This window comes from Bos grunniens, chromosome 13, assembly GCF_055505025.1.
Source record: "Bos grunniens cultivar Pamir isolate PY7600 chromosome 13, Bosgru_T2T1.0, whole genome shotgun sequence".
Lineage (NCBI taxonomy): Eukaryota > Metazoa > Chordata > Mammalia > Artiodactyla > Bovidae > Bos > Bos grunniens.
Genome location: NC_141177.1, coordinates 13,390,006 through 13,415,334, shown reverse-complemented (window position 1 = coordinate 13,415,334; position 25,329 = coordinate 13,390,006). Strand labels below are relative to the sequence as shown.

General features: G+C 42.3%; 1 protein-coding gene across 27 annotated transcripts in view; it reads right to left on the bottom strand.

The window, feature by feature from the left end:
- CHD6 (chromodomain helicase DNA binding protein 6) overlaps positions 1-25,329 on the bottom strand; it is a 201,175-nt gene that overhangs the window by 147,683 nt on the left and 28,163 nt on the right. For 2 of the 27 annotated variants that reach the window (XM_086331791.1, XM_086331784.1), the window contains 2 exons: positions 5,437-5,636; positions 1,821-1,891 (listed from right to left, as the gene is read on the bottom strand). The exons of 5 other annotated variants lie outside the window; for them this stretch is intronic. The gene's annotated coding sequence lies outside the window, so the exon portion shown is untranslated. Of the gene's footprint in view, positions 1-1,820; positions 1,892-3,448; positions 3,471-5,436; positions 5,637-8,611; positions 8,759-24,525; positions 24,599-25,329 lie in introns of those variants that run through there. 20 more of the 27 variants (XM_086331788.1, XM_086331789.1, XM_086331785.1 and 17 more) reach the window with 16 other exon arrangements.

Sequence of the window (25,329 nt, the reverse complement as noted above, 5' to 3'; positions counted from 1 at the left end):
TGAGAAATGGCAAGGTAAGGGCTCTGAAATCAGGGCAGTTCAGAGAATCTTACCCTCTGGACTTCAATACAGTGGAGCTGACTCTAGGTCAACTATGTTAGCACAAAAGTCCGTCTCCTTTATCTTTCAGTTTTGAGTTATCAGACCCCAGAAAACCAACATTCTCAACCACCACAAACTGCCACAAATTCTGCAATGAAGAAGGAAGTTTGCGAAATAAACTCTAGCTAATGAAAAGGGTATTATCAATAACCAGACATGTAACTCAACTAAAATTCTACCCAACAAAATGAAATCAACTGCTTACAAAATGCAGAAAAAGTCTAGTGCCAAGAAAAATCACCTTCAGTTCAGTTCAGTCGCTCAGTCATGTCCAACTCTTTGTGACCCCATGAATCACAGCACACCAGGCCTCCCTGTCCATCACCAACTCCCAGAGCTCACTCAGACTCACGTCCATCGAGTCAGTAATGCCATCCAGCCATATCATCCTCTGTCATCCCCTTCTCCTCCTGCCCCCAATCCCTCCCAGCATCAGAGTCTTTTCCAATGAGCCAACTCTTCACATGAGGTGGCCAAAGTACTGGAGTTTCAGCTTTAGTATCATTCCTTCCAAAGAAATCCCAGGGCTCATCTCCTTCAGAATGGACTGGTTGGATCTCCTTGCAGTCCAAGGGACTCTCAAGAGTCTTCTCCAACACCACAGGTCAAAAGCATCAATTCTTCGGCTGTCAGCTTTCTTCACAGTGCAACTCTCACATCCATACATGACCACAGGAAAAACCATAGCCTTGACTAGACGGACCTTTGTTGGCAAAGGAATGTCTCTGCTTTTGAATATGCTATCTAGGTTGGTCATAACTTTCCTTCCAAGGAGTAAGTGTCTTTTAATTTCATGGCTGCAGTCACCATCTGCATTGATTTTGGAGCCCAGAAAAATAAAGTCTGACACTGTTTCCACTGTTTCCCCATGTATTTCCCATGAAGTGATGGGACCAGATGCCATGATCTTCGTTTTCTGAATGTTGAGCTTTAAGCCAATTTTTTCACTCTCCACTTTCACTTTCATCAAGAGGCTTTTGAGTTCCTCTTCACTTTCTGCCATAAGGGTGGTGTCATCTGCACATCTGAGGTTATTGATATTTCTCCCGGCAATCTTGATTCCAGCTTGTATTTCTTCCAGTCCAGCGTTTCTCATGATGTACTCTGCATAGAAGTTAAATAAGCAGGGTGACAATATACAGCCTTGACGTACTCCTTTTCCTATTTGGAACCAGTCTTTTAATATATCGAAAAAAAATTAAGTATAATGCAGTAGAGACATCAAAAAACACAATTTCTGATTAAGGTCCACAAACCAGCATGCAAATGATCAGGGCCCAGCGCTGCCTGCAAAGCGGGGAGAACAGGTCCGACTGATCGTCACTGTTGGCTCGTCCATCGTCTCCAGCGTTCTGAGAGCACTCAGGCAATGTGCCACCTAGATCTATGGACTGCGGAGTTTCCGCTTTCAGGAATCCACCCCGAGGCAATTAGCCAGTAGGAAGTCAAGCTGAGAGGAAGCTCAGGGATGGGGTGGGAGACTGTGGAAATGCTGTCACAGCAGAGCTTGGCCACTGCAGAGGGTCACTGTTCCCTGGGTCCCTGTCATCACAGGGCCTGGGAAGATCAGAGGCGGCCGATGAGCACAAGCTAGAAAGACTGGGAAGGTGTGGGTCTGACCCAAGTAAGGCTTGACTGTGGTTACTCAGCAGACAGAAGGCTTGGAGGAAAAGAGCTGGGTGAAAGATCCTAAACCAAATCTCACCACCATTCCTTACCAGGTGTTCACACGCGAGACACCCGCACCCTCAGGGATTTTCACGCCATGCAGATAAACCCACTCCATTCCCTGAAAGAGACAATGTGTGTGAAATCCAAGTGCGTCCCAGTGAGGCTGCTATGAGAGTAACTGCTTCAGGGACCTCCCTGGTGGTTGAGGGGTTAAGATTTCACCTTTCAATGCAGGAGGTGCAGGCTGCATCCCTGGTCGGGGAACTAAGATCCCATATGCCAAGGAAAGAAGAATTGCTCTCGTTCACCGAAAGCAGGTCTTTGGCCGCCCTTGCGTTGTGATTGTGAAATCATTTCTAGTACCTGGATGGACTGCCACACACCAGCACGTGGGCACTTCACAAGGTAGCAGCTGGCATCAACAGCATGGATTTGTGTTCAGTAAGCATGTATTGACTTTTATTTCTCCAAATACCATCTAGTATTTTCTCTCTGAGGTTTTCTCTACCTTTTTCCTCTTTGATGGCACGTGTTTAAAAAACACAAAACTATCTAATCTTTTTGTGCAGCTGAATTTTATGCAGCAGGAATAGCGAACGAGATATACGCTAAAGCAGGTCCTTCTGCACAACACTGGAAATGGTTTCACAGCCTCTGCTGCTGTGCTGACATCACCCAAAAGTTGTGATTAGATAGATCCTTTAGGTTCAATAAAGTGCAAATTAAAACAGTAATTTCAGAGTCCCACAATTTAATTAGAAGCATAATACAAATATATTCTGAAACTCCTGTGTGGACAAACCAGGAAACTTGAGAGTGTATTAAAAAAGTACATTAAAACAAAGTGTGTAACTGGGGCTTCCCTGGTGGCCCAGTGGTGGAGATTTCGCGCTCCCACTGCTGGAGGGCACGGGTTCATTCTCTGGCTGGGGGCCTAGATTCTACGTGCCTTGCAGCACAGCCAAAAACAATAAAGACGAAAAAGTATGTTAACTTCTGAATGACAAGAAAACTGGGAGAACTCCTCAATGCATTTCACTGCTCACTTATGAAAGCAGTATTTAATTACCTTCACAAGAAGGTTAGCTGTTAATAATATAAAAAGTAAACAATATAAATATTCCCATTCCTTCTTAACACTCACAGCAAAGCTTACATTAAGAAAAATGGGTGCAGGTTCATTAAGAACATTCTGAAATGTATGACTTTTTCTCTCTCCAGTTCAACACTTCTGCCCCAGCGCCATCTCCCAAGTTCCTCCGTGCGGTCAGCCTTTGTCTCCCCACAGCGCCAACCTCAGAGAGTATCAGGACACAGGACGCACACAAGCCTTCTGGCAGCCTCTGGTGTCACCTGTCCTGGGCTTCCCTCCAGGGCAGGGGAAGCAAGGTGGCCCCCCTCTCCAGAGGACAACTAAGCCTTCCATCGGTACTTGGGGTCCATCCTCTTCTGCCTCTCAGCCACCTCAGCCTCTGGATCACTTTGCAGCTAGTCTCTCCTCGTTTCGTTCCGGGTTTCCCCTCAGATGTCACCTGCCACCAAAGTCTTCCTTGACCCCCTACTCCCGCCAACCCCTGTCCCCACCCTCTCTTCTCTCACCCTAATTTAGCTTTTTTTCCTGGCACTTGTTACTACCTGACGTTGTATTACGTCTAGTTGATTACGAACTTATTACCTGTGAGATGCACACACACGAGTGTAAGCTCTGTTTTGTTCATGCTGTACTTCCTGAGTCTGAAAAAGCAATGGGCTCATAACAGGGACTCAATAAACATGTGTTCCACGAAGAATCACTTCCTTCTCTCCGCAAACAGGCTCAACTCTACCTCAGAACAGTAACCATACTAACAAATCCCACACCTGAATCATCACTTCCTTCCGTATTACTTCCCTAAAGCTCCTCTTGGCAATGACTCCCTAGTTAACAAGTCCAAGGCCTTATCCTGAGTTTCTTGCAGCAATGTAAGCTACAGACCATTTTCTCCTCTTAAAATTCTCATCTCACTGGTCTCCTGGAGGCCATTCTCTCCAGCTTTCCCTCTGACTGCAGGCTTCCAAAGCTTAGCTTCCTCCATAGGCTCCTCGCATTATAAGGCCCAACTCTTAAATGTCAGTGTCCCCACGGCTAAATACTCTTTAAGTTCTAACAACTTCACGTGGCAATGTTAATCACATCACTCTAAAACGGGGCAGAGTCAATGATGTGCTAATAAATCCCACACGGGCTCTGAGCGCTCCACTCAACTTCCAGACCTCACCTCTACATCAGGTGTGTGCTCAACCACTCAGTCGTGTCAGACTCTGCAACTCCGTGGCCTAGAGACCGCCAGGCTTCTCTGTTCATGGGGTTCTCCAGGCAAGAATACTGGAGTGGGGTAACATTTCCAAATTCAAGTCCTCCTGACCTCTAAGTGGACTTATCCATCCATATCCTGGCCAGTTCCAATCAGGGATCCCACAGATCCCCCCCAAATCCCACAACTCTTCCAAAATCAAACTCAATGCTGCCTTTACACACACACACACCCACACACCCACCCCTGCTCCTATGTCTCCCACTGGAGGTCAGAGTCCCACAACCTGCCACCCAGCCCAGAGTCCGGTTATCCTAAAATCCTTCCCCTTCCCTTATCTCCTTCCTCTTTCCTGAATCCCGAGGATCCTCCCCAGTCCACTTTGGGTAGGGGGTGTTTTTCACCTGACCCAGCCTCCTAAGTGTCTTTGTTCTTAAGTGTCTTCCACCCTCATACCATTACCCTCATTGCACCAAGCGTGTGTTTTCCTAAAGTATCTGCCAAATCAGATCATTATCTCTGCAGTGTCTTCAGAAAAGAAAACATTCTTCCCAGCACAGAGCCCTGCATAAGGGATCCAGCCTCTAGTCCGTGTCTGCTGCTCTGACTTTACCTTCCACCATTCAACCAACTGTTCTGAACACTTAAAGTTCAGGCTATGCCTCCTTCCACTTCATTCTCTTATCCTTCAAAATTCAACGCTGTGTGTCATGTTCTCCGGGATGTTTTACCTGACTTCCCTAAGCCCTGAAAACACCTCTGAGGAGCGCTAAGCCACAGCAGCTATGCCACCATGTTATCATCTTTTCCCCGTATCTGCGTGCCACCAGCTCCGTGCCTCTGTGCCCTCCAGGAAGGGACTGTGTCCTGCAGCATCAGGCTCAGTGCCTGACATCTGGGCTCATAAAGGATTATCTGTGGAGTAAGGGGGTGAATAAATGGGAAAGCGATGTTTACAGAAAAGGCTTTGAGCTCCTACCTTCTTTATCATAACTGGTGGCCTTTCTTTTTTGTTTCCTGTTTACTGTTCTTTTATGTCCAATCAAATTTCTTAGCATTCATCATTCATGCTTTTTCAAAGTAATACATGTACTTAGCTTAAGAATTCAATAATACGCAGCTTAAAACAAAAAATATTCCCCTGACTCTACTCCTCCCCATTCCTGACTCACTCTTCCCAGGGGTAATCTTTTGATCTATAGCTCTTCCTTCTGCTATGTTTCAAAATATTTCTTAAAAACAGTGATACAAAATTAAGGATAAAAATCATTAGGGTAATCTCAATAGATGCAGAGAAAGCTTTCGACAAAATTCAACATCCATTCATGATAAAAAAGCTCTCAACAAAGTGAGCCCAGAGGGAACATACCTCAACGTAATGAAGGTCATATATGACAGCCACGGGGCTTCCTCAATGGCTCAGCGGTAAAGAATCCGCCTGCAATGCAGGAGACACAGGAGATGCGGGTTCAATCCCTGAGTCGGGAGGATCCCTTGGAGGAGGAGTAAATGGCAATCCACTCCAGTATTCTTGCCTGAAAAATCCCATGGACTGAGGAGTCTGGCAGGCTGCAGTCCAAAGGGTCACAAAGAGCCAGACAGGACTGATTAACTGAGTGCAATGACAAACCCACAGCTAATACCATCCTCAACAGTGAAAAGCTTTTCTTCTTCGATCATGAACAAAACAAGAATGCCCACTCTCACCACTTCAGTACTGGAAGTCCTAGCCAGGGCAATCAGACTAGAAAAGAAATAAAAGGCATCTAACTGGAAAGTCTGAGAAGGCAATGGGCCCCCACTCCAGTACTCTTGCCTGGAAAATCCCATGGATGGAGGAGCCTGGTGGGCTGCAGTCCATGGGGTCACTAATAGTCGGACACAACTGAGCGACTTCAATTTCACTTTTTACTTTCATGCATTGGAGAAAGAAATGGCAACCCACTCTGGTGTTCTTGCCTGGAGAATCCCAGGGATGGGGGAGCCTGGTGGGCTGCCGTCTATGGGGTCGCACAGAGTCGGACACGACTGAAGCGACTTAGCAGCAGCAGCAGCAATTGGAAAGTAGAACCATCACTATCTGAAGACAACCTGATGCTTTATAAAGAAAACATTGTCAACTCCAACAAAAACCCATCAGAACTAGTAAATGAATTCAGTGAAGTTGCAGGATATAAAATTAATAATAGGAATCTGTAGCATTTCTATACTCTAATAATGATCTCTCAGAAAAAGAAATTAAGAAAACATTTGCAACTCCCATCAAAAAGAGTAGAATACCTAGGAATAAACTGAACAAAGAAGCTGAAAGACCTGTAGTTTGAGGCTATCAGACACTGATAAAAGAAACTGAAAACAACACAAATGGATGGAAAGATACACTGTGTTCACAAGTTGGAAGAATTAAAACTGCTAAAATGATCACACTACCCAAAGCAACCTACAGAGTCAATGCAATCCCTATCAAAATACCAATGGCATTCTTCACAGAGCTAGATAGAAGAAATAATCCTAAAATTTGTGTGGAACCAAAAAAGACCCCAAATATCCAAAGCTATCCTGAGAAAGAAGAAGAAAGATGAAAGCGTCACACTCCCTGATTTTGAAGCATACACGGGAAACTGACACAATACTGCCCGTCAACTGTACTTCAGTATCACTAAATTTATACTTCAGTATCAATGAACAAATGAGACTTCTAAAAAGTATACTAATACTGCTATCAGACCTTTTTAATGATTTTAAACATTACTCTATCAGTTTCTTCCTATAAAACAGGAGATGGCAAATATTTTTATAAAATACCAGATAATAAATATTTTAGGTTTTGCAGACCACACAGTCTCTGTTGCAACTATTCAATTTTGCCACTGCAGCATAAAAACAGCCACAGACAACATGCAAACGTATGGGTTTGTCTGTATTTCAAAGAAGCGACAAAAGCACGTAGCCCCCTTGCCACAGAAGATGAACTGTATCTTCCTGGTACAGTTATTATTAAATCAATATTCATTTCACAGCTAAGATATGAACTATACTGTGCTAGGGCTTCCCGAATAGCTCAGTCAGTAAAGAATCTGCCTGCAATGCAGGAGACCTGGGTTCAATTCCTAGGTCGGGAAGATCCCCTGGAGAAGGAAATGGCAACCCACTCCAGTATTCTTGCCTGGAGAATCCCATGGACAGAGGAGCCTGGCAGGCTACAGTCCATGGGGTCGCAAGAGTTGGACACGACTTAGCGACTTTACTACTACTACTTACTACTATACTGTGCTAAAGTTTTCTTTTTTTGTGTAATCTTTCCCCCTAAAGACAGCAAGTACCTTTAAATTTAAAAATGTGCTTTGTTCTCTGAGTCACTAACTTACCTAAAAAATGCTCCCCCAAAACTTGAGAAGCAGGATTCCTCTCAGCCTAGGTTCATTTCTTCCCCCTGTACCATTCTATCTGAAGTCTCAGAGCGCTCCTCAGTCTGCTTCAAAGGCACCTCACCTTACTAGGGCCTCTCACCTCCATCCTCCTGGGGACGTGTTCTCTGTGTCGCTCTTAAGAGTGGACGCCCACGTTTCTTTCTTCTCTCTGAGGATTTACTCTCTCATTCTGGTGAATCACAATGTCCACTAACTCAGTAGGAAATGTAAGTTCTGAGACCTTCGTGTCTGACTATGCTCATAGTCCACCTTGACAGCTTGGAGGGCAGCAAATCAAAAGTTGGAGATGGAATTCTTCTCAGAATTTCAAGAACATTTCACACAGTCCTGTTCCTTCCAACGCCTGTTAAGGAATCTGAACCACTGAGATGGCTAATCCCTTATCTGAAACCTCTCTTCCTTCACAGAAAGCTTTTAGCCCAAGGGAGCATCTTTTCATAATGATGCACCTTGGGGCTATTTTTATCCACCAGGTTGGGCACCTGGTGAATTCTTTCACATGCTAGAAACTCCTGTCTCAGTTCTGAGAAATACTCTTGAATTACTTCCTCATAATTTCCTCCCTATTGTTTTCTTGTAATAGAACTATTATTGTATTTGAATGATAGACCTTCTAGGCTACACCTCTAATTTTCTCATTAAAAATTTTTTTTTGTCTCTTTGTGATCTGCTTTCTAGGAGGTTTCCCCACCTTTCTTGTTATTTATTTATTTTTAAATAGCTAACAAGTTTACCATTCAATAATTCTTTTTTTTTTTCTTCCAGTAACCCACAATGGAAGGCCATTCAATGAGAAACAGTGGCGTTTCCTTTCAAAGACCCCAAGATCTAGAAGACTTCCACACGACCAGAAAACTCAACCTGGACTGAGAAAATGCTTCTGGACCAACTTTAAGTATTTTCTATATTTTCAAGGCTCTGAATGAGTTTTCCTCCATCAAAGATGTCACAGCACACACACACACACACACACACAAAATTAGGGTTTTGATTCATATATATATAAATTTTTTGATACCTGAAAGTTTTTTTTTTTACCATAGAGAATTTATAAATTAGATCTTTTTTGGGGGGGAACACACAAAATTTACAAATTAGATTTATTTCTGTTACCTTTTGTATGTAGTTTAGGGCTTTCCAGGTGGCTCAGTGGTAAAGAAATTCATCTGTCAATTCAGGAGACGTAGGAGATGTGAGTTTGATCCCTGGGTTGGGAAGATCTCCTGGAGGAGGAAATGGCAACCCGCTCCAGTATCCTTGCTGGGAAAACCCATGGACAGAGGATCCTGTCAGGCTACAGTTGCAAAGAGTTGAATATGACTGAGCTCGCACACGCACATACAGTTTAGGCTAGAGCTAATCTCTAAGGGGTGATCTGTGATGCTCTCCACAACAGGCTGGAAAGAACAAAGCATCTCATGCCTACAAGTCAGAAGCATTCACATCCCTCCAGGTTACAGGAGGACCGCGAGGACAGGGACACTATCTAATGAATACTACTATATATCTAATTCCTAGTACAGTATTTTGTGAATGAGTGAATATGTGAATATTACACAGGATTTATCAATGGTGGGTCAAAAAAGAAGGATCATACCTATGTAAGGGAAATAAACCAGGCACAGACTAAAAAAAACCTTCTCTCCAAAAATGCAGATGCCTAACTTGAAATATCTGTCCACAATACTATGGAGAAGGCCTTAGCACTGCCACAATTTCCAAACTGAGGTAGCTCTTTGTTTTGCTGGCTTGAAAATACAATTACCGCCTCCAATACTAACTGAGATGCTTTGCCCCTCAAAAATTGTTTTAAACACTCAATACATTATACTGAAAGCTTTGTTACCCTCCACGTGGGTGATGCAAGCCAAAAAGCAAATGAAGAGTACTGACTTTAATCTTTGTCTGTGAGAGAAGCCATAATCAGCAGTAAGAGCAATAATCTTCTAGAAAACTCTTGTTATTGGATCAAGAGTATTAGAAATGTCCATTTTGAGAGGCTTCCTGTTGGTCAACTACAAAATAACAAGGCTTTAAACTCATTACTATTGACTTCAACTGCCATGAAAGTGAAAGTGAAGTCACTTCAGTCGTGTCCGACTCTTTACCACCCCATGGACTGTGGCCTACCAGGCTCCTCCCTCCATGGGATTTTCCAGACAAGAATACTGGAGTGGGTTGCCATTTCCTTCTCTAGGAGATGTTCCTGACCCAGGGATTGAACCTGGGTTACCCGCATTATAGGCAGACGCTTTACCATCTGAGCCACCACCTGATCAACCACTGCCATATTCCTTATTATAATCTGCTGTATCTAACGGATGGTTGCTGTTGTTTAGTCACCAAGTCGTGTCTGACTCTTTTGCGATCCCATGGACTGTAGCCCACCAGGCTCCTGTCTGTGTGATTTCCCAGGTAAGAATACTAGAATGGATTGCCATTTCCTTCTCCAGGGGATCTTCCCCAACCCAGGGATCGAACCCGAGTTTCCTACATTGCAAGCAGATTCTTAACCACTGAGCCACTAGGAAAGCCCATCTAGATGGTATGTGCTAAGTGTGCTAAGTAATTTCAATCATGTCCAACTCTGTGGACCCTCTGGACTGTAACACACCGGGCTTCTCTGTCTGGGATTCTCCAGGCAGGAATAATGGAGGGGTTTGCCATGCCCTCCTCCAGGGATCAAACTCATGCCTCTTACATCTCCTGCATTGGCAGGTGGGTTCTTTACCACTAGAGCCACCTGGGAAGCCCCAATGGTATACAGGTGTAAGCACTGGGCAGCCCTAATGGTATAAAGGTGTATAAAGGTATAAATAAGCCTTCTAGATAGTATAAAGGTGTAAACTAAGGAAGCTCTCTAGAAGTGACTAGCAACATTTCAACAATGCCGCGTTCACCAAATCAGAACTGAATGGGACCTCTGAGATTACAAAGTCAAACACTCTGATCTTCATGATGAATGAGACATATTTTCGTAATACAAAAGGAGAAAAATCAACTCCAAATCCCAATTCATCTCTTCAATCATGTCAACTCCTAATCTAGTGATAAAAATCAATTTGCTTGATAAGAATCACTATTAAGGGCAGCAGTAGAAGCAAGCGGCCAGGCATTACCAGGGTTATCAAATAACACGTTGTAATGTAAAACCTGACTGCCCTTCCTTTCTGTCATTAAACCCTACACTATAATGTCAACTGACCCAGATGAGGAATGATCTCATCTGTGAACACAGAACTGAAGAAACCAACCTCCTAACAGCCAAGCCCATTCAAAGTTTAGAGCTCTAAAGATTCAAGCTATAACCTTATGTGAGAAGACAGGGTTTTTACAGATGACTTTCCATATTCAGTCTCAAGAGACTTCACCAGTAACACAAGACCTTTTTGATTCGTGGCACTTTTAATGCCATTTGTGGAGGAAGAATAATACCTGTAGGGGCTTCTCTTGAAGCTCAAATGGTAAAGAATCTGCCTGCAATGTGGGAGACCCAGGTTCGATCCCTGGGTCAGGAAGATCCCCTGGAGAAGGGCATGGCAATCCACTCCAGTATTATTGCCTAGAGAATCCCATGGACAGAGGACCCTGGCAGGGGTTGCAAAGAGTTGGACACGACTGAGCGACTACACTTTCACAGTTTGAGCGAAGATATCTAGGTTCTGGACACAACTGCAATATGAGTTGCACAATTTATTCAGTCTTCCTAGGTCTTAGTCTTTCATTTATAGAATAGGGGCAAAAACTATCTTTTGCAAGAGGAGATGGATGAGTTCTCTTTTGGGCAGGCTAAATTTGAAGAAACAGTAAAGATATGCAAGGTGAAGGGAGAGAACCTTAAGGTCAGGCAATGCAATCTTTTTATCTTAAGATAATGAAACTTAAGGGTCAGAGTAGCCTAACTGCCCAAGGGCCACAATTATGCAAAAGTACCAGGATTAGATTTCCGAGGTTCCAATTCAGACCTCTGAGCACTACACCAAACTGCCTTGTATGAAAATAGCAGGAGAGGTGAGGATTGTTGTCAGTTGTTAGAAGGGCTGAGGAGTGACTAAGGGAAACTGAGGCATGCAAACCTGAGATTAGAGATGCAGGAAGGCCGTGCCCACCCCCCCTCCCCCGAAAGGAAAGGAAAGTGAGGAAAGCGAAATCACTGTATCTATTTGCAGCCCTATGGACTGTAGCCTGCCAGGCTCCTCCATCCACAGGACTTGCCACGCAAGAATACTGGAGTGGGAGTGGGTTGCCATTTCCTTCTTCAGGGGATGTTCCTGACCCAGGGATCAAACCTGGGTCTCCCACACTGCAGGCAGACTCTTTATTGTCTGAGCCACCAGGAGGTGAGGCTTGGAGATGTTCTACTGGAGAGCGGACAGAGATTAGAAAGATATCCTATAGACAAATCACTACATTCACGAGGAAAAATAGAAAGAAAGCAGGCTATAGTGGATGGTTTTGATTCATCCTGGGGGTGAAGAGGAAGCAATTAAAACAGCTTGATAAAACGATCATTCAAGAAGACCTTTTAAGCACATTTTAAGTAAGATGGACCCTTCAGATAATATTATATTACATATAAGGGAAAAAATAACTCATACAAATAACTCATAAGATAAACAGAGATTAAAAAAAAATCTTTAGGGATATAACTGCCAAGTAATTGTTTAAATTCTTTATCTACTTTCCTAAAACCTCCCATTTGAATCCTGAAATTGTTCAACAAAATTGTTTTGGAGCAATTTACAGTAAGGGACAAACTATCTGATGGCTATCCAAGACAGCAGGAAACACAGTAAACACACATTAGCAAAACCATAACACAGACAGTACTCAGCAGAGCTTTGACTTTGGGGTAAATAATACAAGAAAAATCATGTACTTATGGCCATCCAGGCTCAGCACTCTTCATGCTACAGGAAACAGAAGAGCCAGTCCAAGTGCAAACCAGTCTACAATCTGAGGACATCAAATACATTTGTGGGATTCCTTGTACTAAAACAGAGAAGGCAATGGCACCCCACTCCAATACTCTTGCCTGGAAAATCCCATGGACAGAGGAGCCTGGTGGGCTGCAGCCCATGGGGTCGCTAAGAGTCGGACACGACTGAGCGACTTCACTTTCACTGTTCACTTTCATGCTTTGGAGAAGGAAATGGCAACCCACTCCAGTGTTCTTGCCTGGAGAATCCCAGGGACGGGGGAGTCTGGTGGGCTACTGTCTATGGGGTCACACAGAGTCGGACACGACTGAAGCAACTTAGCAGTTGTACTAAAAAGACAGGCTCTTTCCCCGACTTCTACAACTCTGCTGTGTTCAAATAAAATAAAAACCCAAGATTTTTCCAGGTGGACTTTCTTTTTCTATTGTTTAAAAACAAGACAAAACAAATGGATTCTGAATCTCACACAGATTTCCTTCTGTTCCAGTTTTAAGGTGAAACCCTGAAACTGAACTTCCACATCGTATATTAAATCACCCGCCGCAAACCCAGAAGGATGCTGCACCCTGATGCATCCCACAGTCGTTTCACCTCCTAAAAGCTGCTCAACTCTGACACCTCCTGCACTTTCTTTAGGGGCTAAATTTTTTTCTTTAACAGAATCTGAGGAGGGTTTTTTTTTGTTTTTTTTTTTTTTTTTTAAAAAAAAAAGCTCTGGAGTTTTAAGATTAAATTGTTCTTAATCCTCTTCCGCCCTCAATTCCCCCTTCCCTGAAATCTAAAAAGAAGAAAAGTATTGTGGTAAGTGCAGAACCAGACTGTGGGGGAACGCATGTAACAAGGCCCTGCCTAATGGGACTGATGGGACTGATGAGAGAGAAACCTGTCCTTGCAAAAGCAAGGTCTGACAAGCACTGGCTGAAGGGTGAGGCGGGTGGCTGGCAACCAGAATCTCCTGCCAATAAAACGCCCTGGTGATACAACTCTGGTTGTGCGACGATGCTAAGAGCAGAAACCTCAAGCAATAAGCAGAATCCTCAAGAGGCCACCCGCGGCAAATGTAAGCCAACTGACGAAAAGCTGTTAACACTGTCTATGTTATGTGTGGTCCATCTAATCTGCCTAATCACAGTATAGATGTAGTCACCTACTTTAAATTAATGTATGAGCAAACAACATATAGTTACAAGCACTGACTTCTAATACCTAGATAATTGCTTGACCAGAAGTAAAACTCAGCAAGTTTTCAGATTGGCACATGGTACTATTTAAGGAGGACTGGTCTGGGAGATGACAGAATTCATGCCCAGGTTGAGCTGAGAGAACCACAGACAGGGGCCTGTTAGTTTACCTGATAAATAGCATCCATTCGCAGATCAAAAGACAACCATTTTGAAATATAAATGTATCTCCTTAATACCCATAATCTCCCATTCATATTCCTACCCTGTATTTATACCACCCATTCCAATGCTCCCATCCATCATCAGCATGAGCACTGAAAACCAGACATAGGGATGTGATTCAGGACTGTTCTAGATGCAGACGAGCAGTTTTGGAGGACCGCAAATTTCCAAACTGCCGCTCTGGAGTACATGTGCAGAATGAGAATCATACCTTCCATCACCCGCATCCTTTCCTTAAGACGCTATATTTGCAAATGAAGTCCCTTTGTTGGTGGCACAGTATAAGCAACGGTAGAGAATCTGCCTGCCCATGCAGGAGATGTGAGTTCGATCCCTGATCAGGAGGATCCCCTGGTGAAGGAAATGGCAACCCACTCCAGTATTCCTGCCTGGGAAATCCCATGGACAGAGAAGCCTGGTGGGCTACAGTCCATGGAGGTCGCAACAGAGTCAGACATGACCTACGGACTAAACAACAACAGAGTATAAGCTCAGGCTAGTGATCAAATGAAATAAATACAAGTCGGGAAACTCTCATTAGCCTGGAGGTGAAGTCCAAATAACAGTTTTTAAAGCCTCCATAGATCCTACAGGAGTTGGTGACAAAGCTGCATGTCACAGCCAAGTATACTAAAGGCCACCTTCAAACAGAAGAATACAAAACAGTACCTCTCCAGTGGGCCGAGGGACTGCATCAGTCCCCGACGCCTAAGACAGGGCCTGTGACATAGTCGGCACCCATCCAATCCGTGTAGTATAAGCAATGGTAGAGAATGTGCCTGCCAGTGCAGGAGATGTGAGTTCAATCCCTTATCAGGATGATCCCCTAGAGAAGGAAATGGCAACCCACTCCAGTATTCTTGTCTGGGAGATCCCATGGACAGAGAAGCCTGGTGGGCTACAGTCAATGGGGCTGCAAAAGAGTCGGACACAACCTAGGGACCAAACAGCAACGAAGTATAAGATCAGGCCAGTAAGAAAATGAGATAAATACAAGTCAGGAAACTCTAGATCTTCCGGATTGAATTTATAAATGAAAGGCTCACTGGCTAGTTTCACCACCCACACTATTTTCTTCCCTCTTCCCTCAAATGACTTAAGGGTTAAAAAATACAAGGAAACTATTTTTGCAAGGCAATCATTCTTGCTTTTCAGCCTGCTGTGTTGTATGTTTGTGGTAACTCTCTGCCTGGCCAAAGTGTTACCACCAGCAATTCAAAGCATGAACACAACCATAACCTAATGTGGAGATATCAAGCTCTGTACACAAAACCTATTTTTGTTATTCACCTTGATTTAGTAACAACTGGGCTTTACACAGCCAACTCTTCTTTAAAATTCACCTTAAATCCTATCCACAGTATAAGGTCAGACTTTCCTAGCAACCTATGCTTTCTGGGAAATATGACCCCCCTTGAGATTCCCTATCCATTTCTTGGATCCAAGGCCAACTTTCCAACCTGGTGAATTCCTTAGGATTTTGCACCCAGAGTTATCTAGCCCAAAACAAACCGTAGCACTGAACTGCTTCTGTTTGTAGCAAAGCCATACACTGAGCCTCTCCTGAACCATAAATTCCTGAATCAAAGATCTATAATTCCCACGCCCACTAACCCTTACATGAGAGTTGCACTGGGGGCCCCCAATTTCTTAGTCAGGCCAAATGGTGATTTACCTGCTTTGAAAGAAAGGAATGTGATGACAAAGATAAAAGCAAAGATAATGCTCACAGAGGAGAGCAGTGATATTTAGACTAAGAACAAAGAGGTATCTGAAAAGCCATTAAAAAAAAAAAAAAACACTTAGAAGCTGTTGTTCTAAGACTTGGTAAGAAGGTCAACAACATGAGAAGTATATTGCTTTACAGAAGACTTCAGTACTAACACTTTGGTCCCAAATTTAAAAAGGAAAAATAAAAAAAGGTGGTCTGGCAGTTAATATTTTTTGCTGACTGAATTAGATACTGTTGTTTGACATTAAGTTAAACAGCCCTCAAACAGGCTTTCAAAAATAAAAAAAGGTTGAGATAGCCTGGATTATTTTGTATTTCTCCCATTCGAGACTGGATCTTATTTTTAAGTTTATCCTTTTGAAATCAGACTGTACCACCCCTTAACTTTTATTGAAGTATAATATACGTTAAAAAAAGTATAGCTCTTCACATACGAACACATTTCACATATGGAACACACATGTAACCAGCATCGACTAACAGAAACAGAACACTCTTAGCACTTACAAAAGCCTCAGCCAGGGACTTTCCTGGTGATCTGGTGGCTAAGACTCCACGCTCCCAATGCAGAGGGTCTGGGTTCAATTTCTGTCAGGGAACTAGATTCTGCGTACTGTAACTAACACATGGAGCAGCAAATAGACATTTTTTTAAAAAGCCCCCTCCGCACTCCTTTTTGGTCACAACTACTTCTCTTCAAGGGTAACCACTAGCCTGACTTCCAACAGTACAGAATAGTTTTGCTTGTTTCCATATCTTATAAAAGTAGAATCACAGAGTATGTACTCTTGGGTCTGGCTTCAGTGTCAGTTATCAATTTCAGTTCCGTTCAGTTCAGTTGCTCAGTTGTGTCCAACTCTTTGCGACCCCATGAATTGCAGCACGCCAGGCCTCCCTGTCCATCACCAACTCCCGGAGTTCATTCAGACTCACGTCCATCGAGTCAATGATGCCATCCAGCCATCTCATCCTCTGTCGTCCCCTCTCCTCCTGCCCCCAATCCCTCCCAGCATCAGGGTCTTTTCCAATGAGTCAACTCTTCGCATGAGGTGGCCAAAATATTGGAGTTTCAGTTTTAGCATCAGTCCTTCCAATGAACACCCAGGACTGATCTCCTTTAGGATGGACTGGTTGGATCTCTTTGCAGTCCAAGGGACTCTCAAGAGTCTTCTCCAACACCACAGTTCAAAAGCATCAATGCTTTGGTGCTCAGCTTTCTTTATAGTCCAACTCTCACATCCATACATGACCACTGGAAAAACCATAGCCTTGACTAGATGGATCTTTGCTGGCAAAGTAATGTCTCTGCTTTTTAATATGCTATCTAGGTGGGTCATAACTTTCCTTCCAAGGAGTAAGCCTCTCAACTTCAAATTCACCCTTCAGTACCTGCTCTGTGATGATACTCTGGACTCTGGAAGAATTTTCCCTTTACAGAAAGTGTGATGTTAAGCTTGGTCAGCAGAGGGCGCTCGAGGGGGCACTGCAGGAGGAAGGAAGCTTGTCTTTTGGGTTCAAGGGTGTAGTGTCTTTGCCCAGTGAAAGGTATGTAGGGACATCTGGTGGTACTCTGCCCCGACAGCATCCCCAGAGCATTAGCCTATTCTCCCATACTCAGACATCATCTAGAAGCTTTAATCTACCAGCACAGGTCCTACCTACACTTAAGGATAATGAAATTATCCCACAGTTTTTTTCTTCTCTAGGATAAATATTCCCATGCATTTTACATTATATGGGCTTTCCTGGTGGCTCAGCTGGTGAAGAATCAGCCTCCAATGCAGGAGACCTGGGTTTGACCCCTGAATTGGAAAGATACCCTGGAAAAGGGAATAGTTACCCACTCCAGCATTCTGACCTGGAGAATTCCATGGACTGTATAGTCCACAGGGTTGCAAAGAGTCAGACACGACTGAGCGACTTTCACTTTAATGTTATAATACTCCACATATTTTCAGCTTGCTCCTGAACTTTCTATGTTGCTTCTTCCTTAATTTGCAAAATCAAAGGCTGAATTAAGATACTTTATCTAGTTAGAGCAGTATTGAGCCTCATAAACATCCATCCGAAACCAAATCAAATCTCATGATGAAATGTTAAAGGCACTCCTATTAAGTAGTCTGGAAAAAGACGATGACACCATCCATTGAGTATTGCACTGGACATTCTAGAGAATATATGGGAGAATTATGAGATGTATAAACTAGGAAGAAAGATTGTTGTTGAGTAGCTAAATTGTGCCTGACTGGCCCCATGGATTGTACCCAGCCAGACTCCTCTGTGCATGGGATTTCCCAGACAAGAATACTGGAGTGGGTTGCCATTTCCTTCTCCAGGGGATCTTCCTGACCCAGGGACTGAACCCGCATCTCCTGCATTGGCAGGCAGATCCTTTACTACCACGGAGTCACCAGGGAAGCCCCTAGGAAGAAAGATACAAAACTATTATTTATATATGATGTGACTGTTCTTGTAAGCCATGAAGAAACAACTTCAAAACTATAAGAACGAAGAAAGAGTTTATAAGATGGTCAGTAAAAAAAAAAAAAAAAAAAAAACAAACATCTGTACAAACATCACTGCTGCTGCTGCTGCTAAGTCGCTTCAGTCGTGTCCGACTCTGTGCAACCCCATAGACAGCAGCCCACCAGGCTCCCCCGTCCCTGGGATTCTCCAGGCAAGAACACTGGAGTGAGTTGCCATTTCCTTCTCCAATGCATGAAAGTGAACAGTGAAAGTGAAGTCGCTCAGCCATGTCCAACTCTTCGAGACCCCATGGACTGTAGCCTACCAGGCTCCTCCGGAAACATCACTAACTTTGTTGAAAGAAACCTCAAATTTTCCTCTAGAGCACAGGTGGTGCTGCTCACACCATGCACACCAAGCGAGACCAACCCCACTGCTCTGCCTGTCATCACCTACTCAAGGGGCCAGTGCCAAGGCAAAGGCCCCCCTTCAAAGGCCAGATGTGAGAGGCCAACCTCCCACTGTAGAGTTTGGTACCATACTGGAACTGACTCAGTCACACGAGGGCAACTCACGTGTGGCTTGTCTTTATTAACTCAATTCTAGCCAAGAACTGTGTTAGCATGCGCTCCATACAATATTTATCTTGAGTTTATATTTCACCAGATTCAACCGTTTCTCATACTTCTCCCTTTCATTGTATGGTTTATAGTATCTCTGAGGAGCTAGCCACCTCACTCAGTAACAAACAAGAGCAGATATACAGGAAAGTCAGCAATGAAACAAAGGAATCGACTCTGCTTCTTCAGCTTTAAAATGAGGGTGTTGACCTCAGATGTTGAAAAACCCTTTTCCAAGGATCCTATGTCTTAAAATTTTCTATGACCCAGTATATATAAAAACCACACACGAAGAGAGAAAGGGAAAGAGAGAGAGGAAAAAAAAAAAAAACCTATGGGAAAAGAATCCTGCAAAAACAGTAAGATATCTGCTATTTTACCGAGTTCTCTGCTCTCCAGGTGAATAAGAAAGCTGGATTTTTTAAAATACAGAAGGGTAATAATAAATTCATTTTTTCCTTCAAGAGAAACTTACTACAAAGGAAAGAATGACCTGAGGATGCTTCCTCATAGTTCTGTATTAACTCATCCCTATCAGTGATACCCAACTGTTTAAAACATCACACTGTTACAACAATGTTCAGATTCTTGAGAATCTAGTCATTTTCTGATCCACACAGATTAACTTAACAGACTAAGACAAAACAAACAACCATTCAGTGGAAGCAATGAGTCCTAACCACTGGACCGCCAGGGAATTCCTAAACATAAAACTTTTAAACGTCCCTTTCTACACAACACTTCTTTCACTAAACATAATCAGACCAAAAAAAGTACTTTGCATAAACAAATTTTTTAGACACCTCATTTTACTGTTTTTTTTTTAAGTTCTTAATCAAAAATTTTCATTTCATCTTCTACAAGTCTCTCAGTCTTCTTAAAGGGTTAACAATAGTGAAATAAATGATTCGGGCAACATTCATCAGTTAGGGTTAAATTAGGACCATTAGATGAAAGGTGGACAGAACTGGAAATCTGCAGGCTGTCCGAAGTCACCCCATGGACTTCTACTGGGGGAATACAACTTGACCACAAAAGGCTATGCCAACATGACCCCGTCAATTACTCTGAGTATACACAGGAGGACGATCAAACAGTGCAGGAATACACAGTAGGAAAATCAAACATCTCTCCAAATGTGAACAGGAAGCACGATATACTACCTATGAATAATAAAAAAAAAATCTGAATAATTACCAGAATTGTTAAGCCTCCAAATCTAATTACCAGCTTACAGGTAATATGGAAAAAGAGTAACATGTGATATGATACAAAGATACAGTCAGCAAACTCCACAATGTGGAGAAGGGGCATCAACCTAGCTTTTTCCACACAAAAAATGGCATAACAGTAACAACAACAACAAAAGAGATTTATTTTAGATTAAAAGAAATTAAAGATATGCATCAATCAAATGCACTAGGTGAACCTTATCTGGACCTGATTCAAAGAATTAATTGTAAAAAAGCCATTTTTGAGAAAAATCAAGGGAAGAGATTCAGAATCAGGTAAATTAAGCAATTAGGTTGTAGGGAAGGTGTTAATGTATATGATAATGCCCTTTTCTATCCAACAGATACACACTACAATATTTATAGGTTAAAGGACAGGCTGTCAGGACTTTCTTCAAAATACTCTAGGTCAAAAAGAAAGTGAGAAGGGAGAGATAAAACAAGAACGGCATGAGGATTCACTGTACTGTTCTCTCCAGTTATGTGTATGTTTGAAATTTCCCGTAATAAAAACATTTTTTTTAAGGTTAAGGGAAAGAAGAGACAGGAATTCATAACCAAACCTAAGTTTGGCCACCATCCACAAGACATGAAAAACTGCAGAAAGCCTTTATGTAAAATAAACACGAAAAAAGCTGACGGTAGTGGCCTCTGAAGACTGTATGTGAGAGACTCCGGGCAGCTTTCTTTTGTCAGCAGAAATTCTCTCTACAGCATTCCTCTGGAGGTGTGCTTTCCATCAGGCCATGTACTGTTACCAAGGTGCAGACAGGGTGTCCTGATACCAAGCTGAGCTCTTCACGCCTCTTTCCCCTGAGAAAAGTTATCTGAGGAAACTGACTATCAAAATATGTATTTTTTAATGGCATGTCTCTAAGTCTTCAGCAGTTTATCTGCACTTTTCAGTTTTTTCCAACACTCATATAAAATAAATATTTTTCTACAAGCTGAAGAAATACTCTTTAGTGTAATAAAAAATCCCATTGTTGTTAAAAAAAAAAGTTAAATAACTTCCCTCCTTTCAATCCCTCATCCATTCCCACTGCTCCTAACATAGTTCATGCTGTGCTATTCTCACCCCGTACTTGGTATCACAGCAGTTAAAGCTTGATTATGCCACAGATTTGCAGGTCAAATGTATCACCTATTTCCTTCCAAAACTTAGCAAAGTATATGAATAATTATCATTATTCCACATATAATGGTAGTGTACTGCATTGAGAGGAGAGTGCACTGTTCAAATATCAAAACCACTCATTTAATAAAGGGGTTCAGTAATACAAGCACCAGTGCTGTGCACAGGAGAATCCTCTTTCATCTGTAACCGTGTGCTCCATCCCCCTTCTTGTTCAGTAAATAAAACAGTGAATCTAGAAAACCGCACCTGACCAGTTTTCACAATGTTTTCCTAACAGCTGTCTGCCAACAATTTTTAATAACTCTCATCAGGCTATCGCCCCTTTCCATAATTCTCTCTGGGCTTTATTTCTCTGTTGAATATGATTTGGTCAATAACAGTGGTAAAAAGGAAGAGACTGTAAAAATAAACAACAATAAATGATGCCTAAAGGTAGGATGAATACAGTTTTAAAACATGCAGTTAACCTTTGAACAATGTGGGGGTGAGGGGTGTTGCTGCTCCATGTGCGGACGAAAATTACGTTTAACTTTACAGTCGACCTTCCACAGCCAAGGTTCTGCACCCATGGACTGTATACTGTAGCACATATTCAGTCAAAGAAAAAAAATCCACATGTAAGTGGACCTGTGCTGTTGAAACCCATGTTGTTCAAGGGTCAACTGTAACTAACAATGATCTGTAAGATGAAGCGCCTTTGGTCCTGGGGAAGGCTGATCTGGGAAATCTGCTTCTGTATTGATCACTATGCCCCTGGGAACAGAGCAAGCATCCAACACTGCATTACTGCCAACAAGGCAGAAATTAATTAGCTCTGCTCCCATTCTGTTGTTAATATTCTGAGTAAAGGTTACTTCCTTATTTAATACAGAAGTAGTTATATTTATCCATCCTCAGATAGATGGTTTTCAGATAGTAAACACCTTCCTACTGAAAGACCTTAGCATCTAAAACCTTACTGTTAAAAACTTGCCCTTCTCACATGCACTGTTAATAATAACTGAGGAACTAGAATGCAGCAAGCAACATTTATTACATTATTTTTCTGAGTCATCGTAATAATCTTATGAGTTAGGTACTGTTATTATTCCCATTGTATAGATAAAGAAACCAAAACACAGGATGTTAAGCAACTTGCCAAAGAAAACAGAGCCGGTAAAGAATGGAATAATTTCATCCTCGCCATAACTCAAAGTCTTTTGGGATAAACAGAAAAAGAAAAGCTACTGGCAACTCATTCTAAAATTCATTAGTATCATTAAGTCTCAGAAATTTTCAATAATTTGTGGAGCATCTACTGTGTGATCAACATTGTGCTGCTTACTAACAAGACACCAGAGGAGAAGCTGAAGACAGTTATTTCCTCTCAAAATCATACTGCCAAGGTAGGGAGGCAAAATACACATATAAAACCAGTAAGGAAAATATAAAGGAAGAGCTACCTTTTCATAAAGTCAACCGTTCTAGACCTCACTCTCACCTCAGTGCATTTTTTAGATACATCACAGTTGACTGTGGAAAATCAGAGACAATATTCCCACTAATCGGTGGTGGGCACGAGTGGGATAAAAATTATTTCACAATCTCAATTCAACTGAACACAGTGTGCCCATCTCTGTGTGAGTATACATATATGTATGTGCTATGCTTAGTCACTCAGTTGTATCCAACTCTTTGCGATCCCACAGACTATAGCCCACCAGACTCCTCTGTGCACGCAGAGTCTCTGGGCAAGAATACTAGAGTGGGTGTGTGTGTGTGAGTGGAAGCGCAAGAACACTGGTGGGGAGGAGGGTAGAGGGAGGGAGGGAGGGAGGAGGGGGGGAGGGGGAGAGAGAGAGAGAGAGAGAGAGAGAGAGAGAGAGTGTGTGTGTGTGTGTGTGTGTGTGTATATGTATGTATGTATTTCCCTCATGGCTCAGAGGGTAAAGCGTCTGCCTGCAATGTGGGAGACCTGGGTTCGATCCCTGGGATGGGAAGATCCCCTGGAGAAGGAAATGGCAACCCACTCCAGTGTTCTTGCCTGGAAAATCCCATGGACGGAGAAGCCTGGTGGGCTACAGTCCATGGGGTCACAAAGAGTCAGACACAATTGAGAGACTTCACTTTCAAAATGCAACTAAAATATATATATATATATAAAAGATCACAGAGATCCAAATATAGGAATAAGACATTACCTACTTTAGTCCAGAGAGAGAAGACAAATCTGCTAACAAACGTATTTGGTGTGCATGCCAACGGAACTAAGGAAGAGTTTTAGGTCCAGTGGGAGCAGAAGGAAAGGAAAAAGCAACTACAAGGGTCAAGCTCTGATAAGGTGACCCTTAGGAATGCTGTAAAAAAGAGCAAGTTAGAGAAATCTAAAATTTTACAACTGAACAAAGAAAATTACGTCCCCAGTCCTATAACAGGTCCTGAATATTCTATATACACAAATGTGACATTTTTCCTCCTCCCAAAAACCTACCCCTAATGTAACACTAATCTCAACATCAATATTTAATGTCCAACTCAGTCTCAGTCCAGCAGCTGATCAAAAATTACAAGGTATACAAAAAAGCAAAGTGGGTATGAAATGGAGACAAAGCTCTAAAGAGAATCAATCAGAGATGACCCAGATAGGGAATTTATCAGTGTTTAAGACAGCTATAATGTGGTACAGTGGTTAAGAATTCACTTGCCAAGGCAGGCAACATGGGTTCGATTCCCAGTGTGGGGAGATCCCACATGCCAAGGGGCAACTGAGTTCATGCACCAAACTACTGAGGTCCACTCACTAGAGCCCACGCTCCACACAAGAGAAGCCACTGCAATGAGAAGGCCTCACACGGCAACTCAAGAGCAGCCCCTGCTCACCACAACCAGAGAAAGCCCATGTGCAGCAATGAAGACCCAGAGCAGCCAATAAATAAAGTAAGAAATTTTAAAAACTATTAAAAAAAAACCCCAATGCTTAACACGTTAAACAGTTTAGTAGACCATATGCATGAATAGATGGCAAATTTCAACAGAAAGCTAGAATATGTAAGAAAGAGCCAAAGAGAAACGCTTTTTTGTAATGGTATCAGAGGTGAAAAGTTCCTTTGACGAGCCCACCAAACCCTCAATAAAATTAAGGAAGGAATCAACGAGCCTGAAGACAGATCACTACAAAATTACCTAAACCGAAACACAAAAGGGGGAGAGGGGCAGGGAGGACACAACAGACAGAACGTCCAAGAGCTGTGAGGTATGACCAAATACCACAAGCATGCAACTGGAGAGGGGTGAGCAAGGCAGAAATAACATTTGAAAGAAAGATGGCTTGAGATTTTCCAAAAATAAAGTCATCAAACCATAGATCTAAGAAAATCCTACAGGATGAATATAAACAAGTAAACAAACAAACAAATACAACAGAGAACACATACCTGGACACTTCACAGTTTAATTGCTAAAAACCAAGGTTAAAGAGAAAATCTGAAATACAGCTGGAAGAAAAAGGCATTACCTTCTGAGGGGGGGAAAAAAATTCAGCACACTACTTGCAATCCAGAAGATAATGGTGAGGCACCTCTTAACCACTGAAAAGGGGAAGAAAGAAAAAAAAAGACTTCATGACCCAGAATTCTAGTCAGCAAAAATACCTTTCAAAAATGGAGGCAAAATAATGGCTTTTCAGACAAAAGATGAAGTAATTCAATGTCAGCACACCTGCCCTACAAGAAAAGGTAAAGACGTCTTTCAAGTAAAAGGCATATGATAATCAGACAAAAAATGAGGATCCACACAAAATAGTTCCAAAAGTTATCAAAATGTAAGTATAAAAAATCTTTTCCACAAATTATTACTTATTCCAAAAGAACAATCTAAAGCAAAAATAATAACAGTATATTGTAGAATTTATAAAATATCTAAAAGGAAAATGTATGACACCAATAATCACGTAGGATAGAAGGGAAGAACTAGAAGCATACTGTATTGTTAGCATCTTACACTGCATGTGAAATGTGAAACGGTATAATAGTATGTGAAGGTAGAACTTGCCTCTAAATTTGGACAACTTAGATGAATGTATGAGTTCCTCAAAGACACAAACTAGACAAGCTCACTTAAACAAAAGAACCTGAACAGCCCTTCATCTATTAAAGACAGTGAATTTGTAGATAATAACCTTTCAACAAAGGCCCAGGTAGCTTCAGCGGAGAATCTCACCAAATAGTTATTGTACTTCATTTTACGTGCTTTACAGACACTACATTTTTTACAAATTGAAGGTCTGCGGCAACCCTGTTTTAAAAGATGAGAGTCAGCA